The 8,238-nt window shown below is 33.5% G+C and overlaps 1 non-coding gene across 1 annotated transcript; it reads left to right on the top strand.

Moving 5' to 3' along the window:
- Positions 1-2,507: 2,507 nt before the first annotated feature.
- On the top strand, positions 2,508-2,579 carry Trnam-cau (transfer RNA methionine (anticodon CAU)). Its single transcript has one exon. It is a non-coding gene; the product is annotated as a tRNA-Met (tRNA).
- The last annotated feature ends 5,659 nt before the right edge of the window (positions 2,580-8,238 follow it).

Raw genomic sequence — 8,238 nt, 5'->3', positions numbered from 1 at the left:
ATCTTTAGCCCCATTATAATCCCGAGTGATAAACAAATTAAACATTATCCAGCAACTGAGTGGTTTTGGGTAAAAATTTCTCACCCCAGCTGTCCAATGGCTCCTTAGCTAGTATTGAGAGCCGTGGATATATCCCGGCTCATCCGGCTAAAAGCTGCGCATTCGCATTTATAATGTTCCAGCGACTCATCATCCTCCGCGCATTCTCTGCGTTTCGCCGAATCCACTTTTCCCATTTGCTGAAGATGGAAACTTAAGGGTTGGTGACCTGCGATGACCCCTTTACAATGCTAATAAGCTCCTTTTTACCTGGAACCTTTTAGGATTGAATAATAAAAAAAAAAAACAAATCTATTAAGGATAGCCTAGATATAAAATACTATAAAAATTATTTTGATGCATAATTACCGCTCCGCTGGTTGGCAAAGTTTTATGCGAAATCGCTATCTACCCTATGGAGAGGGATTTTCAGCACTAAAACCTTAGTTTTATCTTAGATCTTATTCTATGTACATACATACATAATGTGCTTTTTGAACTACTATTTTCTGGTTCTGACTAAACTAGCGATCAACCGAAGGGAACGCATCTGGAACATACACATATACATATGTACATATTTATATAATTATATATTATTCATGACCAGGGTTATAGATACGCATTTATCTATTGGCACGTGTGTGCTTAATTGTTGTCAATAATTTGATTGCTTATCAAACAAAAGTACAATATTTTCGCCGCGCTTTTTAATTACTTGCAAATACAGATGGGTGTGGGTACACATAGTTAATATACATATATAGGTAGACTCATACATACATACATATGTCGATACATATGTGCATTTGTCATTATATTAAAAGGTATCGAACTCGTAGTATCTACTATGTGCGCTGCTTTAGTCATGGGGTGTCATACGCTGAACCAAAAATAAATAAACAGTTAATTATCGAGGAACGCAACTTGTTAGACATTTTAGTTTTTACCTTAATTACAACTATTCAAAGCCGCAAAGGCGCGATGATGTCTTAGAGAATTTTTCTTCAATAAAGGAAGAGCTCAATATTTGATTCGACGAACTTCATTTTACAAAAAAAAAAAATATTATTTATCTTAAAAAAAGAGAGTCTCAAAATAAACTTGAATTGTGATTATTAATATTATTCAAACAGTGTTCTCCCTCTCAGCTTTAACCCTTACATAGCTGGAATTTATTTTTAAGTATTTTGTAAAACGCAGATTGTTTTGCTGTGGTTTTTGGGTCATGAACGGCTTTCAAATTTTCTTATATTCGAATATTCAATATATAATGTCGCATAAGAAATTAAATATTTGTTTACTTAATTCAGTCGGACGTATACTTGTTATCACTACGTACATAAGTATGTCAATAAGTATATTCATAGAAAAACCAAGCATTCTTTATTCCTAACAAAACAAAAAGCATTATTCTCCAAATGGAATGGTTCGCTGATAATAAAAGCTTATCTAAGTTATACGAGCACATATTATATAAAAAAAACTCAACTTCATACATAAGTATACATATTTACTACTTCGTTTTTATAATTACGAAATTGATTAAAGCAAAGAATTGTACATTTGATTTATTTTCTTTTTTTCTTAATTTTCTTGTCTATCGGAAAGACTTATTTTTATGAGTATGTGAGATTATTCATTTGAAATTGAAGAGGTTATATTGTAATATACATATATGTATACATATACTTATATTCTCCAAATGGAATCTCAACAAATTCTGCGGATATCGTAGCAATGCCTTGAATAAAAGGGTGTGCCAAATTTCAAAAAGATACCGAGTCTTTTGAATAAAAAAGGTTTTCATACAAGGACATGAGTTGTATCGGTCAGTTTGTATGACAGCTATATATTATAGAAGTCCAAAATTTCGGGTTCCGACAAATAATCAGCTACTTAGTGAGAAAGGGACGTGTGCAAAGATTCAGATTGATAACTTAAAACTGGGACTAGTTCGCGTATATACGGACGGATAGACAGGTAGACATGGCTCAATCGACACAACTTGTCACGCTGGTCATTTGTATGTACTTTATAGGGTTACTGACGTTTTCTTTTGGATGTTACAAGCATCGTGACAAACTTAATATATCCGCCCCAGGGTATAAAAATATATAATAAACCCACTTTATTTACCAGTGGTTCAATTAGATTAACTTTTTTTTGACTAAATTTTGTAATTATATTGAATCATTGTTGCAACATTATAATTTAACGAAAATTCATTATCGCCTTGAAGCTGTAATAGTAACCCTTTTGTCGAGTAAAGATTCATTTTTGAAAATCATCTACTACGAAATGCCTACAAAGTAAACCAAAACAACTGGTTAAAGTCATACAGAACTAATCGTGTTCATTGCGAAAATTGTATGTATTAAAATGATAGAGAAAACAGTTGGTGGAGTGAGGGAATGCGAAAATAAGCGAAAGCAAGCAAAGGCTAACTAAGCGAGTAGCGGTAAGTAAGCAGAGTGGCGCAGTGGAAGCGTGCTGGGCCCATAACCCAGAGGTCCGAGGATCGAAACCTTGCTCTGCTAGTTGTGACGGAAAATTTTCACATTCCAGTTTTTTTTTTAAATATAATAAATTTTAATTAGAAAAAAATTATAATTATTTACTTGACAAGGGTCTACTAATATTGTATTTGTGAAGTAAAAAAAATTTTAAATGGCATTATTGCTTCTGCTCTGCTTTGTATGGTATACCATATACTTTACATGTATGTATGTATGTATATTTCTTGTTTTTTCGTTTGAAAATTAATAAATTTGTCTTGCCACCAATGTTATTGCAAAATTTCGCTTTTATCAGAACATATTTTTGTCACTCATTACTAATTGTTTTCGCGTAATATCAACACCTCACTACTCAGCACCTAATTTGTACTAGCCGAACAGCGTAGCACATCATTTCGCTGCTCTTCTGTCGTCAATTAAGTCGAAAGTGTTCGTAATAATACTTATGTATCTGTAACATTATCAAATCAATCGTCAAACTAGGCAACGCAACAGATGTGCACACCTCAGGGTTATACAGTACACGGCACATACATAAGTATGTATATAAATAAATTGTATTCCCCATATGAAGTTAAATAGTCGCACGCGGGCTTATGTATGTTCGCAACAACGCTTTCGTAGCAGAAATCGAACTGGTGCAAAGAGTTATTCAAAGTGGACTAGTTGGGAATATTTTGGTTAGGTTAAAGAAAGATCATAAAAGAGCTTGTTATGACAGCGTAGAGCAAGGTGTTGAGAGATATTTACATATATTGTTTCTAAGGGACACACACAAGATTCTCTCAATACCGATGTCTGGTAACACTTGGCAACATCAGAATTTAACATATATATGTATAATATACTACTAAAAACTAGAACTGAAAGCATAAAGCGACCAAAACGTGAGGAAAATAGTTCTAAGTCGGAGTTCAGGAGTAAAAATCCATGGAGCCGACTATTTTTCGTAATTTTCATTAAAATTTTGATTTATTCCATTTGTTAAGGAATTACATGGGTTTCCTCGGGTAAAAACCAGCCTTTTTTCAAATTTTTTTTTCTCATATAAAAATGAAATATTATTATTATTATTAGAATTTTTAATTGTTACAAACATACACTATTATCAAAGAAATTCTGAAATTTTTGGAAAAAAAAAATATTTTAAACTTGGCCATTGCGACGCCATTATTGGTGACACCTTGGAAAAAAGATGCATCCACGTTGGCAAGATAACTTACAGAATCATCTAGTCTTTAAGAATCGTATCACAAAGATCTGCGTAAAATTTAATGAAGATCGGTTGAGTAGTTCTCGAGAAATCTCGCCAATCGATTTCAAAACTACAGTTTTCGATTTTTTAAAACCGTAAACCCATGTAACCCCTTAATATAGCTTAAAATATAAGCATAAAGTTAGATTAAGAGAAAGAAAGAAATATAGTTTCGAATGAAAATTTCTCTAAAAACCTTAAAAAGGTGTGTTCTTGACTTATTTGTATTTTTATGTGGTAGTGTAATGTGTAAAAAGAACCTCAAAATAAACTGGACTACACAGAACATATAGTATGTTTCCGTAAGCGAGAGATATCAACACTGTGTGAGCATAATAAAACATTGAAAATATTTGGATTCAGAAGAAGTTCTGTATAGACGAAAAGTTACCAGAAAACAGGCTGCAAGATTATGAAAAAGCGATTTCCAAATAACTTTAAGTTACTATGATCGAAATTCAGGTACACTTATCTGAGTTGTATACATCTTTACCGTCTTATGTAGGTAATTACAACTTGTTCAGTTTGTTGCTAACAGCTATTGCAATGCAAAAGTCTTCTTATCAACGAAAGAAGACCCCTTTAAAGCGGCCGTAATCACTGCAGAGCTCCGCAAGCTGAGTTTTCAAGGCCATCTCTATATGGCGATATTGTGAAACACGAATATTCAGACATAGGACAGACAACAACACAAACATTGCAATATCTACCAAAAAATAGCGTATAACATTGGGTCTAACCTTATCGGTACAAGCAGTGTCTCATTAGTAAATCTATATACATACATATATACAATTGTACATATGTACATATGCATGTGTATGACTGCATGATTGTCTTTTCCATGAAACTGAACAAGAGTCGTTGAAGAAATATTCCAATTTTCGAAACTCATCGTACGAGGGTGGCCAACAACAAAATCGAAGAGATGTGCCCGAATACTTGTAGGGTTAAATTACCTCTGTACATACATACATACATACATACGTACATGTGTGCTTATGTTTATATACAATGAACATGAAGTGAGAATGACAATAAGAGAAGTCAGTAAAAACTCTAAATACAATTGAATATATGTATGTATGTGTAATACATACATATGTATGTATATACATACATAGATACATACTCGTACATTTTCGCATAATGGAGGCCATTAGGGCAAAATGCCAGTCACTCGGTTGGTGACAAAATCAGTTTGAATTCAATTTTAACGATCTTCAATACAACGGTAAATAATGTGTTGCATGTATGTATGTGTGTGAAGGGTACCTTCCCTCGGTATTTTTGAGTTGTGTAAACAATTTGTCTTTATATTTATTATGTCACGCTGTACTTTTACCGATCACAAACTGATCGTGTATCTGATCGCTATACGATCATGTGCAGATAACACACACACACACACACATGCTTATATACACATATAGGGGACAACAGAAATGAGTTTCCCTTTTTGTGGCGGAACCTGCGTTAGGGGTTAAAATGCATGCACTTGTCCATAACGGTAAAAAAACCTTGATGTGTATATGTGCACACATACATATGTATGTATGTGAAGACCTTTCTTTTTGTGCGCTGCCCTTGTTTTTTTATTTGTCTCCTCGACCACGTATTGTGTATGGTTTCCCCTGACGATCACTTGTTTCTTTGGCAATGTAATGTCAGGTTGACTTTAATGAGAGTTGTTTTTGTTAGGTGATCGATATCATGCTACCATATGGAGATGCATACATATGTATACATGTAGTATGTACGTAGATTTTTATGAGGAATCTTGTAGTACAGGGATATGCACACATTTGTATAAATTTACACCCGAACCGGAGGTACCACACCTTCGCCGAGTTCACTCTCATAAATATTTATGTACTGAGTGTCTATCTCATAGCATCGATATTCTTCTCTCCCTTTATATTATCCGATTTATACAAGTTCCTTCGAGTTCATGTCAACGTTGAAGGTTTGTTCGATTTTTCTGCGAATAATTCTCATGTCCGACAATTTCGTATTTATTGTCGATCTATTTTTTCTCCATTTGTGATTTTTCCCCTCAACCTTAGTATACGTAGTCATGTCCTCTTTTTAAAGTCACTGCGAATCATATACATACATATGTACATACTTATGTATTTGAAGGTTTCAAAAATCGTTTTTGGCGAAGGGTTGGGTCTTCACTTGGTCATTCGCTTCACAGTAGAAGAATATGCAGAATTTCAAAGACAGGTTTACTCGATGAAGTTTCTTTATTAAGGCAATTCAGTTCATATAAATCAAAATCAAATCTTTCGAACAAATTCCTCTGTATTTTTCGGGAAACTACAATTGTTTATTTTTTTTTTTAATTTTTGGAATTATTTATTAAATGTAGGATTCTATGAAATAACATAGAGTACGTAAAATCAAACTTTTTATAATAAAAACTTGCTTGCTTTGCCATACAAGAAAAAGTAGCTTATTTTTTAAAAGCAAAAAAAAAAAAATAGTAGAATAAAACCCAAAATATAAATCAACTAAAATTAAAGAAAAACAAGAAAAAACGTTAACTTCGATTGCACCGGTGCATTTATGTTAGTAACTATTATTTGTGTTTAGTTTGTATGGAAACTATATGCTATAGGAATCCGATCTGAACAATTCTTTCGGATATTATATTGTTACCTTAAGCAGTAATCCATGCCAAATCATCAAATGCGAAAGTATGTTGACTTTGTAAGGCAGTAATCCCACGCCAAATTTCGTGAAGATACCACGTCAAATGTGAAAGTTTTCCATACAAGAACTTGATTCCGATCGTTCAGGTTGTTTGGCAGCTATATGTTATAGTGCCCCGATATCAGTAGTTCCGACAAATAAGCAGCTTCTTGAAGAGAAAATGACGTTTACAAAATTTCAAAACGATATCTTAAAAACTGAGAGACTAGTTCGTACATATACAGACAGACAGACGGACATGGCTCAACATAGTGATCATTTATATATATACTTTATAGGGTTTCCGACGCTTCTTTCTGGATGTTACAAACTTCGTGACGAACTTAATATACCCTGTTCAGGGTGTAGTTAATTTGTGGGTGATTTATGGACGGGAAGAGGAAGGCAAGTTTGAAATTTTGAGGGTTAAAACCGGTTTATTTCGATTGACGGCATAACCATGGGTTCTATAGAAAAAAGTTATACGGCAAAGTTGTGGGTAATGAAAAGTCGACTTTTGTGTTTATATTTTTTCACATAACCTCAAAATTTATGTGAAAAATATACATAGCCAAGTTTTCGATTTCTTATTTTTATCTTTTACAGATTTTTTAAGTAATTTCGTTTAAACTTTTAGCTTTTTAAATCGCAGACTCAATGTTATTTTTCTATTTTTTTTATTTTTTCTCTTTATTTTGACTTAGTATCGAAAAAATTCAAGTTTTCAATCAAAAATTCTCACCTCAAAATATCATATATTTTTTTTTAAAGTCAGTAACTTTGTGTTGGCGTATATTTCTACTTTCTGATAGTATAAAATATATACATACCAGCTGTGTTCAAAAAGTATCGCGAATTTTGTGTTTTTTTCAAAAATTATTTATTTATTCATGAATATCTATTTTGTCCCCTTCAAAGTAATCCCCATGAGATATTATACACTTGTGCCAACGGTTTTTCCAATCTTCGAAGCACTTCAAAAATCATTTTTTTTATCTTCTTCAGCTCCTCCTTCGATGCCGTCTTTATCTCGTCAAGAGAAGCGTAACGTCGTCTTGAGATCTGGGGAATACGGTGGCTGCGGTATCATTAGTGTGTTGTTTTTGGCCAAAAAGTCGCGCACAAGCAACGATGTCTGAGCAGGGGCGTTATCGTGGTGCAAAAGCCAATTTTTGTTCTATCACAAATCCTGGCGTTTCTGGGGGATTGCTTCGCGCATATTACGCATAACTTGCAGGTAAGGTAGAACTCATGATGCACCACGCCCCTGCAATCGAAGAAAACTGTCAGCAAACTGTCGCGATACTTTTTGAATACACCTCGTATATGATTTACTATGGTACATTTTCTCAAGAAATTCAAGAAAGACCGCACCAAACGATTGAAAGCTGCCTCTTATTTCATCTCGTGCAAAACCTATTTTTTTTTTTCGACAGTTCGAAGGCTTATACTTCTTATGAGCTTCGACTCGTTGACGTTTTTCGAAATCGAAATAATTTGATATACTCGATTTACGATCCCAAAAGTTGTAGCAGTTGGATCTTTTTAGTTTTTACAATCTGTACATGGAACGGGCTTGAAGTAAGGTTCAGTTATATCGATTTCGAAAAATTTTACAACATACCCGATAGTCTAACGAGTACAGCGAACAAGTAAATAAGTGGATTTACAGCCTAATGTCGACGTTTGGATATAATTTTATTAATAATAATACATTTTCTGTGTTTA

Source organism: Bactrocera dorsalis, unplaced genomic scaffold, assembly GCF_023373825.1.
Source record: "Bactrocera dorsalis isolate Fly_Bdor unplaced genomic scaffold, ASM2337382v1 BdCtg382, whole genome shotgun sequence".
NCBI lineage: Eukaryota > Metazoa > Arthropoda > Insecta > Diptera > Tephritidae > Bactrocera > Bactrocera dorsalis.
Note: the sequence above shows the minus strand (reverse complement) of the source record. Positions and strands in the feature narration are given on the sequence as shown.